This window comes from Oryx dammah, unplaced genomic scaffold (assembly GCF_014754425.2).
Source record: "Oryx dammah isolate SB20612 unplaced genomic scaffold, SCBI_Odam_1.1 HiC_scaffold_1, whole genome shotgun sequence".
In the NCBI taxonomy this organism is placed as follows: Eukaryota; Metazoa; Chordata; class Mammalia; order Artiodactyla; family Bovidae; genus Oryx; species Oryx dammah.
In genome coordinates, this window is record NW_024070185.1 from 25987386 (window position 1) to 26004243 (window position 16858).

Genomic DNA, 16858 nt, shown 5'->3' on the forward strand with positions numbered 1-16858 from the left:
ATAGCATCACCAAGTTGGATGTGCTCCTAGGCACCTTTCTCTTGTCTTCTGCTGCTGCTGCTGCTGAGTCACTTCAGTCATGTCCAACTCTGTGTGACCCCATGGACTGCAGCCCACCAGGCTCCCCCGTCCCTGGGATTCTCCAGGCAAGAACACTGGAGTGGGTTGCCATTTCCTCCTCCAATGCATGAAAGTGAAAGTGAAAGTGAAGTCGCTCAGTCGCCTCCGACTCCTAGCGACCCCATGGACTGCAGCCCACCAGGCTCCTCCGTCCATGGGATTTTCCAGGCAAGAGTACTGGAGTGGGGTGCCATCGACTTCTCCATCTCTTGTCTTCTAGAGGGACCTGACTCCTCTTCTTCATATTATCTTTATGTTTGCCATACCTTTAGTTTTTCTTTCAAATCGTTACCGGCTCTGTAACTAGGCCCCCGTCTTTACTCTCCCACCTTCACTCTTCTAGTTCAAGCTGCCCCCACTAAGTTTACTGCAGAAACAGCTTCTTAATAGCAACTTCTCCCCTGACCCATGAGAGCAGGATACTGGTATGTTGCTCTGCCTATCTGCTAGACAGGATTAGCATGAAGCTGTACACGCAGCAGATGTGTAACCCTGACTGCTGAAGGAAAGAATAAATGCATAAACCGACTACCTTGGAAATTCATAGATGATCATGGCAGTGGTTTTCACAAGCAGATGCTGCTCACCACAAACAGAGAAAGCCTGTGCACAGAAATTAAGACCCGGTACAGCCAAAAAGAACTAAATATGCTTATTTTTAAAAGCTTTAAAAAAACATTTTCTATTTTAATAATATGAGCATATATTACTTCCATTATGAAGAACTAAATTTAACATATTTCCCACTTCCTTTTCCAGCAGGAGACCTAATTTAGTTGTGGAACTGGATAAACAATATTCACAGTATCTTTATAGTCCGGGCACTGCTCTAACCTCATGGGTCTTTCCACTAAAGAGTTCTACTGAAAACTAAATTCAGTGGAGCAAAGAGAATTGGCTAGGAAGAGAGAAGCTCATGACGATTAACAGGTGAAATGCCATCAAGGAAAAAACCCTCAGAAGCAAGGTCTCAGTGAGTCCACATGTAGGTAACTTCTGGAAGGAAAGGCATCGGGCAAACTGAAACAGCAGGAAGTGACATCAGGGTGATCAGAAAGGCTGATGCATCCCCCAGAGGGCGTCCACTGCTTTGCCTTCTGCTAAGAAAGGGGGTCTCGGAGAAGGCAATGGCACCCCACTCCAGCACTCTTGCCTGGAAAATCCCATGGATGGAGGAGCCTGGTGGGCCGCAGTCTGTGGGGTCGCTAAAGTTGGACACGACTAAGTGACTTCACTTTCACTTTTCACTTTCATGCATTGGAGAAGGAAATGGCAACCCACCCCAGTGTTCTTGCCTGGAGAATCCCAGGGACAGGGGAGCCTCATGACTGAAGCAACTTAGCAGCAGCAGCAGCAAGAAAGTGGGTGGGGAGGGCAGTTTCTTTTTTGTTCTCAAAAATCCAGATTATCTTTTCAGGAAGGGAAACAGGGGCAGCCAAAGCTTGATCCAATCAGCTCCTGACTCTAAAGCATCATCCGCAGCATCCCTTGATGCGCTTTTTAATTCTGGGCATAGCTGAAGGAAAGTCAAAGCTCTGCTGAGAGTAAAACAGAAGCTCTCATCACGCTGCCAGATGGACTTATTCTCCTCTGACCTAAAAGTGGTGTCCCTGTGAGTCACTGCTCGGTCTCTCCTAAGTAACTAGCATGGTAACTAACTGGAATGTGGAAAACCCAGAACTTCTGCTAAATCTAAATTTTAAAAATTTACTTATTAATTCAAATGAACAGGAAAACAAACCATTAGATCTTGTCTCTCATGAAAAGCAGCATAGTACATTAAAATACACATTAGTTTTGGCTCATTCGAACAAAGGAAAAAAATCCAGGCTTCAAATTTTGCTAGATATGTATCTCTGAACATCAATTCTTTCTGAAAGCAGTTATCAGGATTCAGTGATAAACAGCCAAAAGAGTAACTAGGACACACACATACTCCATAGGCACTGGAGACAGGCAAAGGCACCCCTTTCTACCTTCCATGTCCTCTTTCTAGGTGTGTGTGTGGTTGTAGGGGAACCTGGTTGTAGGGGAAACTATATTTCCCAGAGCCTCTTCCCTGCATGTTTCCAAGCTAGAGCTGCTCCAGAGTGAGGCTGCATGAGATCTGGGAGGCAAAAGTGAAGCAGCAGCCATGCATGCGAGCCTAGGATGAACCCTGGTTCCAGTGTGTCCTTGAGGTCATACTCTGTACCTCAGTTCAGTTCAGTCGCTCAGTCGTGTCCAACTCTTTGAGACCTCATGAACAGCAGCAGGCCAGGCCTCCCTGTCCATCACCAACTCCCGGAGTTCACTCAGATTCATGTCCATCGAGTCAGTGATGCCATCCAGCCATCTCATCCTCGGTCGTCCCCTTCTCCTCCTGCCCTCAATCCCTCCCAGCATCAGAGTCTTTTCCAATGAGTCAACTCTTCGCATGAGGTGGCCAAAGTACTGGAGTTTCAGCCTTAGCATCATTCCTTCCAAAGAAATCCCAGGGCTGATCTCCTTTAGAATGGATTGGTTGGATCTCCTTGCAGTCCAAGGGACTCTCAAGAGTCTTCTCCAACACCACAGTTCAAAAGCATCAGTTCTCCAGCACTCAGCCCTCTTCACAGTCCAACTCTCACATCCATACATGACTACTGGAAAAACTATAGCCTTGACTAGACGGACCTTAGTCGGCAAAGTAATGTCTCTGTTTTTGAATATGCTATCTAGGTTGGTCATAACTTTTCTTCCAAGGAGTAAGCGTCTTTTAATTTCATGGCTGCAGTCACCATCTGCAGTGATTTTGCTCTTCTCAAATGTTGAGAATGTTGATTCTGGTGACCAAGAGTGCCCCCAGGCCTACCACAAGACTGTGCTGCAAACTCACAGAGGGGGTGACCTTAAAGAGCCAACCAGCTTCCACAGCTTTCCTTCCATGCCAGCTGCCCTTTGCAGTGTTGCTTCCAGAGCTGGGCCTGCCTACCCTCCAGATTCCCAGAAGTTTGTTTGCCTGGGTCAGGGCTAGTCACTGAACTTTCTCTGATCCTTAACCCCACTTTTTTTTTACCTTTACTTACCCAGCTCTTTCTACAACTATATAAGCTCTAGTTCCTTTAATAAAAATCTTAGCCCATAGTATCCACTATGGCTTTGCTTCCCTTACTGAATTCTGATGAATGCAGTGGCTGATGGTCTAATATCTAAACTAACAAAAATTTATGATCTATCCTTGGTAGAGCCCTGAAAATAAGTCAATAAAAATGACCATAAATATTTCAATTCTGCAACTCTGTTTTCAGGAAAGACATAAAAGAAAACAACTGTAGGTGGGAGTTAGCTGCTAATAGTGGGAAGAACTTTTCCAGTAGTCATGTATGGATGTGAGAGTTGGAGTATAAAGAAAGCTGAGTGCTGAAGAATTGATGCTTTTGAACTGTGGTGTTGGAGAAGACTCTTGAGAGTCCCTTGGACTGCAAGGAGATCCAACCAGTCCATCCTAAAGGAGATCAGTCCTGGGTGTTCACTGGAAGGACTGATGTTGAAGCTGAAACTCCAACACTTTGGCCACCTGACGTGAAGAGCTGACTCATTTGAAAAGACTCTGATGCTGGGAAAGATTGAGAGAAGGAGGAGAAGGGGATGACAGAGGATGAGATGGTTGGATGGCATCACCGACTCAACGGACATGAGTCTGGGTAGACTCCAGCAGTTGGTGATGGACAGGGAGGCCTGGCATGTTGCAGTTCATGGGGTCACAAAGAGCTGGACATGACTGAGTGACTGAACTGAACTTAACTGAATTGAGAACACCAGAAAGGACAGTCAGTTTAACAAGGCGGGATTAAGACATAGACTTTGGAGTCAGATTGTCTGAGTCCAAATCCTGGCTATATTTCTTGCTGGATGATTTGGGCCTTAGTTTCCTCATTGGTAAAACAGTACTTCCCCATTCTTGGGTTAGGATGATGTAAGGATTAGATGATATAATGTATGTCACAATGTTGGTACATGATAAATATTCAACACATGTTGCCTATTTTTATGAATATCAGACATGCCAGTAAGTTCCCTGTGGGATTTTGTGTGAGTTACTTTACCTCTCTGAGTCTCAGGTTCTTCACTGATAAAAAAGGTGAAAAAAAGAAGACAGTTGGATAATTACTAAAACTTTTCCAAGATCTCTACATAAGGTGATTCTTCTTAGATAGAAGAATTCTCCAAGAAAGCCTTCAGCTACAGGAAACTTCAGCAGTTTTCTTAAGTTGCTAGGACTGTCAGTCTTCTTAGAACGACCTTCCCTCTCTATTTGCTCAACACAATACCAGGCACACCTTTTCTACAGTCTTTCCCAATTACCCTTTACCTCTATTGCCTCTGAGTAGACGTGACCCTTCCCTCATTTTATATCTCCACCATGCCCTGTATATACACTGATAGCTCAAATGATACTTTGTTTCTCTCTCTTCTGCATGTCTGTTTGCTGCTACAAGCTGAGAAACTACATCCTACTGAATTCTAGCACAGGGCCTAACATACAGCAGGCACTTACTTACTGACTGTGGGCTGAATGATTTTATTTAAAAATTCTGACTTTTTATATCATTTTCTGTATACATCATTTTTTCTAATCCTTAGAACTAAGACTTCCCTGTTCAAAAGCACAACAGTTTCCTATTGTGCTCTGAACAGAGTGAAAGGCTGCTGATAAGATCTAACTATGCAGAAACTCTGAGATCTAAAAGGATGATTTGGGAGAGCAGGTCATGTTGATGGCAATCTGGCTGATGTTTCCCTTACATACAACCAGATTTTAACATTTCTGAAGCTGCTGGGTCTTTCCATGTCTCCTGACTCCATTCTTTAAAGTGCAGAAGGGTGGGACCTCATTTCCTATTCCCTCTTATTATTAAAACCGGGTCTCAGGAAGCAAGTCATCTCTCAACTACACCATGAAATGCTGCTTTATGGGAAAATGGTAAGAAGCTGATCACACAACCTCCTGAAATCAAGACAGAGGCTCTCATTTTTTTCCAGGAAAAGAGGGCTCCTATGCTAAATTATAAGCCCTAAGGGGATAAAAAAAGATCAATAAAAATCAATACATAGGGGAACTGGAAACAATTATGTATCCCCCATTACAGAAAAATTATGAATTTGTACTCCCTGAGTGAAGTGAAAATGAAACTCACTCAGTCGTGTTCGACTCTTTGCGACCCCATGGAATTCTCCAGGCCAGATACTGGAGTGGGAAGCCTTTCTCTTCTCCAGGGGATCTTCCTGACCCAGGAATCAAACCAGGGTCTCCTCCAATGCAGGTGGCTTCTTTATCAACTAAGCTATCAGGGAAGCCCTGATTGAAGAGGTATTTCCTAAAAATCAGCTTTCTAAAGATTTTTTTCACTAATTAAATGAACAAAACATTTATTGTCTGAACAGGACTATGTCAGAGAGACTCTAAGAGAAATAAGGTCCAGTCTCTGTCCTCATGAGCTTATTGTCTAGTTGGAAAGTGAGAGCACGCTCTACTCACTGTGATTTGAGGCAGATTCAGAGAATACTGTGAATAAAGATACAACATATTCACATCACAGGATAGAGCAATGAACTCTGCTAGAAAATTAAGGCGGGGAGACTTGGGAAACAGGTGGCAATCCAGCTGGGTTTCTGGAGGAGTTAGCTGTAAAGGCAGTGGGATGGGAACAGCCACTCTAGGTATCTAGAGAGTATGAGCAAAGGCATATGGAAATACCTGGCACATCTGGAAACTCCAAAGTGTCTGTGGCTGAGGTGCAAGGTCAAAGAGAATAAGGTGAGTAGGAACCAGGTAGTGAAGGGCCCTGAACCGCAAGCTAAGGAGCTGAGATTCTCCTATCGAAGGCTGCTGACAGAGAGTTATTTAACATCTAGACGGTCAAAAGGGCTTTAATTCAAATTAAATTACATTTAGATTTGGGGGAAAAGATACCCATCATCATTGCAGGAAAAGTGGGATGTGGGAAGGGTCTTCCCCAAATGGGAAGCAACTGGAAGCAGGGAAACCCATGAGAAAACTGTAATTTAACAGATGAGTCCTAAGGAAACAGAAAGGGGGAAGGAAGTGAACTTTAGAGTCCTGTGGTGGGTAGCACTAACAGGACCAGGTAATTGATTAAGTGTGAAGAGGAAGAGGGGCATTCAGGCTGGTGTTAGGGCAAAGGATGGCTGCCCATTAGAACTGCCTGAGGAGGTTTTTAAACTATTGATTCCTTTAAAGGTGGTACTGGGTCAACTAGATTCCATAATAAAAAACCATGACTCTTAACTCCACCTCACACTATACGTGCAATTAATTCTGCAGATCTAATTATGGACCCCAACACAGTACAACCTTTACAAAGTGATACGGGAGAACACATTCCTGACCTGTAGAGTAAGCAAAGATATCTTAAAACAGGGCACAAAAACACTTTGTCATAAAGAAAAAGTATTTCTAAATTGGCCTATGTTAAAATTAAGTACTTCTATTCAAAAGAAGTCAACAGAAAGAATTAAAAGGCAACCAAGAAAAATGAGTTAAGATACTCACAATACGCATATTCAAAACAGGACATGTATCCAAAACATTAAAAGGAAAAAAAAAAACCTCCTATAAATCATTAAGAAAAAGATAATCCAGTTTTTTAAATGGGCAAGAAGTTTGAACAGACAGTTCACAAAAGAAGATATTCAAATATCTAATAAGCATCTGAAAGGGGCTTGACTTCATTATTCTGGCAATGCAAATAAAACCACATTGTAACCACAGTAATAGTTAAAGCAGAAGAAAACTAAAAAAAATCAAGTGTTCAGAGGATGTAGAACAACCGGAACTCTCAAGTTTTGCTGGTGGGAGTAAGAACTGGGAGAACATTTTGGAAAACAACTTAGCAATATCTATCTACGAAAGCTGAAAAGATACCCTATGCCCCGGCAACTCTACTTAAAGGCATATATCCATCAGAAATGTGTATAAGAGACATGTACAAAAATGGGCTATTCAAAGTAGCCAGAAAATAGGAACACCCAAATGTGTGTCAGTGAGAAAACAGATAAATAAACTGTGCTCTATTCTCACACTGGAACAGCAATGAGAATGAAAGAACTGTACCTATATACAGCAAAGACAAATATAAAGTTGAGCAAAAGGAGCCAGAGCTGCAGAGTACATGCTTCATGATTCCATTTAAGCAACACTCTAAAACTGAAAGAACTGTGTGGCATTAGAGGTCAGGGCAGTTCGCATCTGACGGGCACTCGTGGGAGGCCAGCAGTGAGCAGTTTCTTAGACTGGGTACCTTTACATGACAGTATCAGTTTGCAATAATTCACTGAGCCATACACTTAGGATCTGAGCACTATACTTTCTTATACTGTAGATCAATAAAAAGTTCAGGGAAAAAAAAAAAAACAAAACCTTGATGCCTGTGTCCTACTCTCAGATGTCTGAGTAATTGGTCTAACCATCTATAGTTTTTAAAATCCCTTAGGTGATTCTAGCACCCCACTCCAGTACTCTTGCCTGGAAAATCCCATGGACAGAGGAGCCTGGTAGGCTGCAGTCCATGGGGTCACTAGGAGTCGGACACAACTGAGCGACTTCACTTTCACTGTTCACTTTCATGCATTGGAGAAGGAAATGGCAACCCACTCCAGAGTTTTTGCCTGGAGAATCCCAGGGACGGGGGAGCCTGGTGGGCTGCCATCTATGGGGTCGCACAGAGTCGGATATGACTGAAGTGACTTAGCAGCAGCAGCAGCAGCAGCAGTAGGTGATTCTAGCATATACCAAGTTTGAGAATACACTGCATTCCAATCTCTAGACTGAACACCTGGCTAGGGGATGATAAAAATTTGACATGATTTTGGGGAGACTTGGGGGAGGATGTATAGAGATGTTTCAATTTCAGCAAAGACAAAGTCTAACAGAATATCCACAAGATTGGACTAAACATACAACTAAATACATGGGTCTTAAGCCCAAAAGATGGTAGATTATCTGAAATACCTGGAATCTTTTTTTTTTTCTTTCCAAGTTTTACTGAGATATAATTGGCCTATAACACTGAATAAGTTCAAGGTATACAACATAATAATTTGATATATGCATATATCATGAAATGATCACTACAGGAATATGTATCCTCACACAGTTACAAATTTTTTCTTCTTACAAGAACTTTAAGTACACCCAACTCTCTTAGCAACTTTCAATATGGTATTGAAATACAGAATTTAAATCACGTGGTACTGTTAACTATGGTTATCACGCTATACATTACATCCTTAGAACTTATAACCAAAAGTTTGTACCTTGGCCAGGTTAAATCCCTGGGTTGGGAGGATTCCCCAGCAGAATGGAACAGCAACCGACTCCAGTATTCTTGACTAGAGAATCCCATGGATAGAGGAGCTTGGCAGGCTACAGTCCGTGGGGTTCCAAAAGTGTCAGACAGGACTGAGTGACTAATACTTTTTTCCCACCCCCTACCTCTGGCAACAATCTGATCTCCATTTCTATGAGTCTGGTTTCTTTAGATTTCACATATAAGTGAGATCATACAATTCTTTTGGTATATATACATACATTCATAACATGGAATATTATTCAGTCATAATAAAGAAGGAAACACCTGGAATCTTGAAGGATAGGCCATTAGATAAAAGGGAGAAGGGGAAGAAAATTCCCCCCAAATCAAGATTAAACAAAATTCTACAAGTTTTCTTTTTCATCTGGTTTTATATTTGGTAGGTGAGAATACCAAATATATTTGGTTCAGTTCAGTTCAGTCGCTCAGTTGTGTCCGACTCTTTGCGACCCCATGAATCACAGCACACCAGGCCTTCCTGTCTATCACCAACTCCCAGAGTTCAGCCAAACTCATGTCCATCGAGTTGGTGATGGCATCCAGCCATCTCATCCTCTGTTGTCCCCTTCTCCTCCTGCCCCCAACCCCTCCCAGCATCAGAGTCTTTTCCAGTGAGTCAACTCTTCCCATGAGGTAGCCAAAGTACTGGAGTTTCAGCTTTAGCATCATTCTTTCCAAAGAAATCCCAGGGCTGATCTCCTTCAGAATGGACTGGTTGGATCTCCTTGCAGTCCAAGGGACTCTCAAGAGTCTTCTCCAACACCACAGTTCAAAAGCATCAATTCTTCAGCACTCAGCTTTCTTCACAGTCCAACTCTCACATCCATACATGACCACTGGAAAAACCATAGCCTTGACTAGATGGACCTTTGTTGGCAATGTAATGTCTCTGCTTTTGAATATGCTATCTAGGCTGGTCATAACTTTCCTTCCAAAGACTAAGCGTCTTTTAATTTCATGGCTGCAATCACCATCTGCAGTGATTTTGGAGCCCCCCAAAATAAAGTCAGCCACTGCTTCCACTGCTTCCCCATCTATTTGCCATGAAGTGATGGGACCGGATGCCATGATCTTAGTTTTCTGAATGTTGAGCTTTAATATATTTGGTAGGTAGCTTTAATTAGACTCATCATCAACCAGGAGCTTTACCTACAGAATTTAAATTTAATCTTCACAACCATCACCAGCCTGTGAGTCTCACTGCATCATTCCCATGTGGAGAGAGGACTGAGCTGCATTCACAAGGTGAGGATGTAGAGACTCATGGAGACAGGAAAATCTGCCCAAGTTCTCCTATGTTACTATGCGGCAAAGACAGAATTTAGACTCCTTTGAGGAGCCAGAAATAACCCCTAACTGCTTTCTAAACTGCTGAGAGGGCCATCATTGAAGCAAATGCATGACACTGCCCTCCTGGCATGCTGTGCTTACTCCTTTAATATTCTCCTAATTGGACTCCAAATCACCACCTATGGTTACCGTAGCCATGGAATTAAAAGATGCTTGCTCTTTGGAAGAAAAGCTATGACCAACCTAGACAGCATATTAAAAAGTAGAGACATTACTTTACCAACAAAGGCCCATCTAGTCAAAGAGATGGTTTTTCCAGTAGTCATGTATGGATGTGAGAGCTGACTATAAAGAAAGCTGACCACCAAAGAATTGATGCTTTTGAACTGTGTTGTTGGAGAAGACTCTTGAGAGTCCCTTGGACAGCAAGGATATCAAACCATTCAATCCTGAAGGAAATCAGTCCTGAATATTCATTGGAAAGACTGACACTGAAGCTTAAGCTCCAATACTTTGGCCACCTGATGTGAAGAACCACCTCATTGGAAAAGACCCTGATGCTGGGAAAGATTGAAGGCAGGAGGAGAAGGGGACGACAGAGGATGAGATGGTTGCATGGCATCACCGATGCAATGGACATGAGTTTGAGTAGGCTCTAGGAGTTGGTGATGGACAGGGAAGCCTGGTATGCTGCAGTCCACGGGGCTGCAAAGAGTCAGACATGACTAAGCGACTGAACTGAACCTGAAAGAAGTATCCTATCACTGTTGGTATTATTTTCTGAGGGCTTTTATAACAAAGCCATCATAAACTGGGTGACTTCAAACAGTCTAATTTTCTCACAGTTACTGAAGCTTCTTCCCTACACTGACCCTACCCATCTCCTCCATTTGGCTGTTCCTCAGGTGCATCCTTTATAATAAATGGGTAAACATTAAACAAGTGTTTTCCTGAGTTCCAGGAGTCATTCTAGCAAATCAGCAAGCCCACGGAGGAGGTCAGAAGCACCAGAGGCTCAGGCTTGGGACTGGTATCTGAAATGGGGGCCTTGTGGGAGGACTGAGTCCTTAGCTTATGTGATGCCAACTCCAGATGGACAGTGCTGGAGCTGAGTTGAACTGTACGATCCCAGGTAGTCAAGAGAATTGGCTGGTGTGGGGAGAAAAACATACACAAATGCATCTAGTGTCAGAAGTGTCTGCAGGCAGAGCATAGAGAAAACACAGTAGTTTTCCTTCTCCAGCTCGGAAACAGCATGCAGCACACTCAATATGAGCACTGAGGTTTTGACAGATATTAAACCTTGCAGAGACTGCTTTTCTAGAAAGGTTTCATGAACTGTCAGGACAAGTGGACCCCAAGCTTGTGAGGACAAGAAAATGTGGTGTGTTCTAAAGGGGTTTGGTCCCAAAGAAAGAGATGGCAGAAGATGGAGTGCTCTTTTACCTAGAAGGAAAAAAAAAAAAAGAGTCCTGATGTTGGTTTTTTTTTTAGTTTCATTATTTAGGACTGAGTGACTCAACTGAACTGAACTGAACTAGGATTCAAAATCAAGGTTTACAGCAAGTAGGATTTCTGTAGCTCTGGAAATAAGCAGTCTCTTTGGAACAGGGAGGGGAATGAAGAGTCCCAGCACAAACGTGAGCACAGGTAGGGACTGAAGGCAAGCAGGGTGGTGAACATGAGTGTTCACTGCAGGGGACAGGGAGGGCAGAGTCTGAACCTCATCTTTCTCCTCCCACCAAATGATCATGACAGGAGTGTTTACAAAGAAACCTTTCATAAATCATAAAAAGTACAATCTGTTTTAAACTTCTATAGAATGCTCTCAGGAGTAGCTTCTTTCTCTATTCAACTGGGATATTCCAAATAAGAAAACATATTGACAGGGTGTCTCTCACAACAGGGAAGAAAAAAAGCCACCCCTACCCTGGCTAGTGCTGATGAAGGCAGCTGATACACTCAGGCAGAAGATGTGGCCACAAAATTCCAAGGCACATCCTTGTCTTCTGACAGAGGGGGAAGCCTAATGGATTTAGCATCCATCAGGGAATAAATTTTCTGGAAGCCTTTCACTTCTTTAAAGGACTGACTTCCTTTCTCATCTCTACCTACATTACAGAAAACAAATCAAGCTGCCTCAAAGAGCAGAGAGTTTTATCAGACAAATGCTCAATAATTTGTACTAGTCTTCATAAATGCTACCATCTGTTCTGAAAATTTAGAAAAATCCCTGAAATATCTTTGAATCACTGAAGATCATGATGACATTTCATCCCATAGCTATCATTTCAGTAATATCTACTATGTGTAATTCACATACATAATCTCTTTAATTCTCCCCCAAACACGAGAGACAGCTTTGGCTTCTCTCACTTTCCAGATAAGGAAAACGAAGCAGAAAGAAATGATACAGTAGCCCAAGGACGTGAAGCAACAAGAAGCTGAGGAAAAACCGAACGCTAGCTGTGTCTCAAAAGCCTAATGTCCTCCCATAATGCCACTCCGACTCTGGCTGCTCTATTACTTCTTCATTAAAATAGGTCAAATTAAGATATGTCAGCAGCAAGACGCAGAGCTCCAGCTATATTTACACTTGTTAGCTGTTTGAAAATGCAGAGGTGAGGGAGTGTGATACTTGTTGTGATTCAGGAAGTAAGATGAGTACTGCCCCAGAGTGAAGAGACTGGCGATCTCTCCACCTGTGTGACCTTGGATGAGCCACCTAAACTTTGGACCTCTGCTTCCTCACCTTGAACCTGAGAAAACTGATTTTCAGTCTTACCTGATTTTCATAATGCCTTTCAGATCTAACAATATCTTTTACATGTCCTCGAATCCACTAGGATAAGTGAACCAGGTCACTTGTAAATAAGTACACGGTATCTATCCCAGTGTACACAGAGCCTCAGTGTAAAATTTCAAAACCAAAGAAAATTGTCCTTTGCAAAACCATCGCTGAGATAAAAACCAGTAAGTCTTACTTTAAACCTCCAATTTAAAGATTTTAACTTTGTTCTATTTTTAACCCCTTCTTTACTCCGTTTTGTTTCTACAAGAATGAAGACACCAGCCTGACTCTTTCCTAATGATATGGTTTATGTGTATGGGTCTCAAGGTAATTTACTCTCCCTTATTGTAGAAAGTTAATAAATATCATTATGGAAATTAACTACTAAATACAACAGATACTGTGAATGGATACTGGTAAAATCAAGAGGATCAAAGTGATATATTTAGATGTGAAAATACAGCCTCTTTTTGAAGATAAAAAAATTGAACCTGCATTTTCCTGTGATGAAATCTATTACCACTGCCTACTAATTAGTGCAAGGACACATGTTGTCAAAGGAATACAGGGACAGGGTTCAGACTGCAGCTCTTCTGAGAAGAGCAGGCTGACCTCACCCTCACTGTGCCGGGGCAAAGTGAGAGATACTAATACTTAGTGACAGAAGTGTAGTGATGGTGAAATGAGGCGATACGTGTAATCAAAGCAGGCACTCAGCTCAATGTTGGTTCCTTTGCTCCCCTTCCCCACTTTGGCTGGGAAAAAAATGTAGATGATGACCACTGCATGAAAAGGTCCACCAAGAGCTTTCTCTTTACCTCCTTATTATTTATCAAAGCTCAATGATATCTTTAGTTGGAACAAAAAATTAAGTCTGGATTATATCAACTACATTTGTAAAATCTTTTAGAGAGATTACAATTGGAATAGGAACATCAATCCCCAAATCACACTAAGTTAGACTTGGGACTTAATACTTGCAATAAAATGTATGTAATAAATAACACTTTGGCATATATTTCACGTTAGCAACCTGTGATGATTGTGTATAATGGCCTAATTTTTCCAGATAAAATCTCAGAATATCTGCATGTCTGAGATGAACCCTCTGATGCTCCCTGCACTGTGAGCAATGTGTTCTCCAGTCTTGCACACTAACAATTATTAAAGGGGCAAAAGATTTATGTGGTAATTAGGACTTATCCAAATATCTTCAAACATTTTCAGGTGTGTGTGTTTTTTTTTTTTTTTGAGTTAAGTGTTAGAAGGTATTGAGGAAAGGAAAGAGTATGTTTTTTCTACTGATTTATACAAATATGCAGCTGTACCAAGGAAGCATGCTACTCTCAACCCAAATAACGGTATTTATAAAACACTTCTTTCCATGGTAGCAAAGCTCTGTTTGCCCCTGCAGAGTGGGAAGCAGCAGGGAGGTGTTTTAAGACAGAGCTGTGATATGCAGTCAGCATCCCTAAGAACCCCTGAGATGGGACAGCGAACATCTCCCACCTCCACACTGGGTGTTAGAAGGTACCAGCAGAAGTCTCACAGTGTGCCCTGGGAAGGCAGGCAATTACATCCCAGGAGCAGAGAATGGTTCCTGCTATTTGAAAAGTATACAGTCTTTTGTGGACTAGCATCATGAACCTCTGCTTCATCAGGTTTTCAGAGCAGACAGAACAAGAGATTGCTGTGGGGAGGATCTTGTAGTGGGACTTTTCCCTGGAGGCCTTATCTGTGGGGGAATTGCTGGGTAAGCACCTGAAATACCCTGAGGCAGGGCTGCAGACCACTGGGAAGAGAAGGAGAGTAACATTTCTTGACCCTTACAAAGTTCCTGGCACTGTGCCAAGTGCTCTTCACTGTGACACATTTCAAAGAGACCTTAGTCTCAGCACCAAGTGGACTTGTCCTACCACCCCCTGAGGGGTTCAGGGGACTCCATCCTAAGCTGAAAAGATTTGACAGGTTTTCCCCATCTAACTCCTGCTTCCAGGTAAAAGAGCCAAAAATGATAAAGGCAAATGGCCTTTTGATTCCAGCAGACAGTGATATGCTTGAAATAGGAGCTCTGGCTGGGGAACAAATAGCCATATTGTATTAATTTTTCACTGTGTAACAAGATCCCATAAAGTTAGTGACTTCGAGCCACAGATTTATGACCTCACAGTTTCTGCAGGTTAGACATCCAGGCACAACTTAACTGAGGCCTCTGTTCAGGGTCTCATAAAGTGACATTCAATTCAAGTTATTGGCAGGCTGCCTTGTTTATCAGGAAATATCAGTTGGGATGAGTGTGCTCCCTGGCTCCCTCGGGTTGCTGATAAAATTTCACTTCTCTGTGGTAGTTTTGACTGATGGCCCTGGCTTCTTACTGGCTGTTGGCCAGTGGCTACCCTTAGATCCTAGAGGCCACCCCTGACACTCAGCCCCCTCCTAAGGCAGTCACAACATGGCAGCTTGCTTCTCATAGACCACCAGGAGAATCCCTCTCACTCTAGTCTGCTAAGAAAGTTTTATATAATATGATCTTGGGAGTAACAGCCCACAGTTTTGCCATATAATGGAACCTAATTAAGGAAGTGGTGAGTAGTAACCCCATTACATTTGCCATATTCTATTAATTAGAAGGAAGTCATCAAGATCCCACCTATACTCAAAAAGAAGAGATTACCCAGGATGAAATCATTAGGAGCCACTCTAAGTGTGGACTTCAGAAGGTGGCTCAGAAGGTAAAGAATCCACCTGCAATATGGGAGACCTGGATTTGATCCCTGGGTTGGAAAGATCCCCTGGAGAAGGATACAGGCTGCCTACTCCAGTATTCTGGCCTGGAGAAGTCCCATGGACTGTATAGTCCATGGGCTCACAAACAGTCGGACACAACTGAGTGACTTTCACTTTCAGTTTTCTAGAGTATATTCTACACACACAGCAAGACTGAATGTGGCTTCATATTTTGTAGCATATGACAATGAAGACAAAATGGACTAAGAAGATACTCATGTGAATATGAATTCTGGTTCCTTTGCTGCAAGACTTTGGACAATTTATTTAATCTCTCTTGAAGCTTCAATTTTTTAATCTGAAAATAGGAATGACTATTATCTATATAAATATGAATATGCTGTCAATAGCTTCAGCTATTGTTTAATAGTTTAAAATAATGTTCAATCTCTTAAATGTGAGCTTATATGCACTTTGTACTTTTTCTAAAGTGACTGTGAACTGTGAAATGTATTAACTGTGCATGACACCAAGTAGGTATTATATATACAGAGTAACAGGCTCTGATTCCAGCCTGTTCAGGTCTGCAGACCATGACTCCATCAGAAAGTTTAGCTACTCTTATAGATGAAGCTTAAATATAATTAACATGAGTTGATTCTCTCATTCAGCAAATTAAGCACCTAATAAGCACTACTATGCTAGGTGTTAGGTATTATCTATCTACCTAACTATCTATATACACACCCCCCCCCAACACACACACACAAAAACAGACATATTTCTTGTCTTTGATGAGTTTATGGTACAGTGGGAGAGAAAAACAGTACTCATTCAATAAATAATGAGGGCACTATTTGTATATTAGGGATAATAAACAGGAAAAAGTCCTTACTCTTGTGATTATATTCTACAGAAATGTAGGTGGTCAGTGGAATGGTTTTTTTTAAGGTAAAATAGAGGACAATTTAAAATCATGATAGAATATTAGAAGGGGATCTGAGTGTAAGCAGGAAGGGCTATTTGAAATAGAGTGGGCAGAGAAGGACTGCATAGGGAGGTGGAGTGACAAGAAAGAACAGCTACAATAGGGGCCAGGAGAACAGTGTTTCAGGAGAGGAACTTCCTGTGCAAAGGCCCTGAGGCAGGAACCAGCAGAGCACAGCTGAGGATCAGCAACAAATCAGTCAGAGTGGACATCAACCCAGGCTTAGGGGCAGAGCAAGAGCCAAGGCCCCGCAGCCAAGAAGTTTCTTCTCAGCTTGATGGGAAGCCACTGCAGGATAATGGGTAGAGGAACCGCAGACATGATTGATGCCGGGAATGAACTGGCTGCCACGCAACTGCGCCCATCTCACACGCTAGTAAAGTAATGCTCAAAATTCTCCACGCCAGGCTTCAGCAATACGTGAACGGTGAACTTCCTGATGTTCAAGCTGGTTTTAGAAAAGGTGGAGGAACCAGAGATCAAATTGCCAACATCTGCTGGATCATGGAAAAAGTAAGAGAGTTTCAGAAAAACATCTATTTCTGCTTTATTGACTATGCCAAAGCCTTTGACTGTGTGGATCACAAT

At 42.3% G+C, this 16858-nt stretch overlaps 1 protein-coding gene across 1 annotated transcript in view; it reads right to left on the reverse strand.

Moving 5' to 3' along the window:
- The window catches only part of SH3GL2 (SH3 domain containing GRB2 like 2, endophilin A1), a 227630-nt gene that overhangs the window by 15817 nt on the left and 194955 nt on the right, over positions 1 to 16858 (reverse strand). The gene's annotated exons all lie outside the window — the stretch shown is intronic.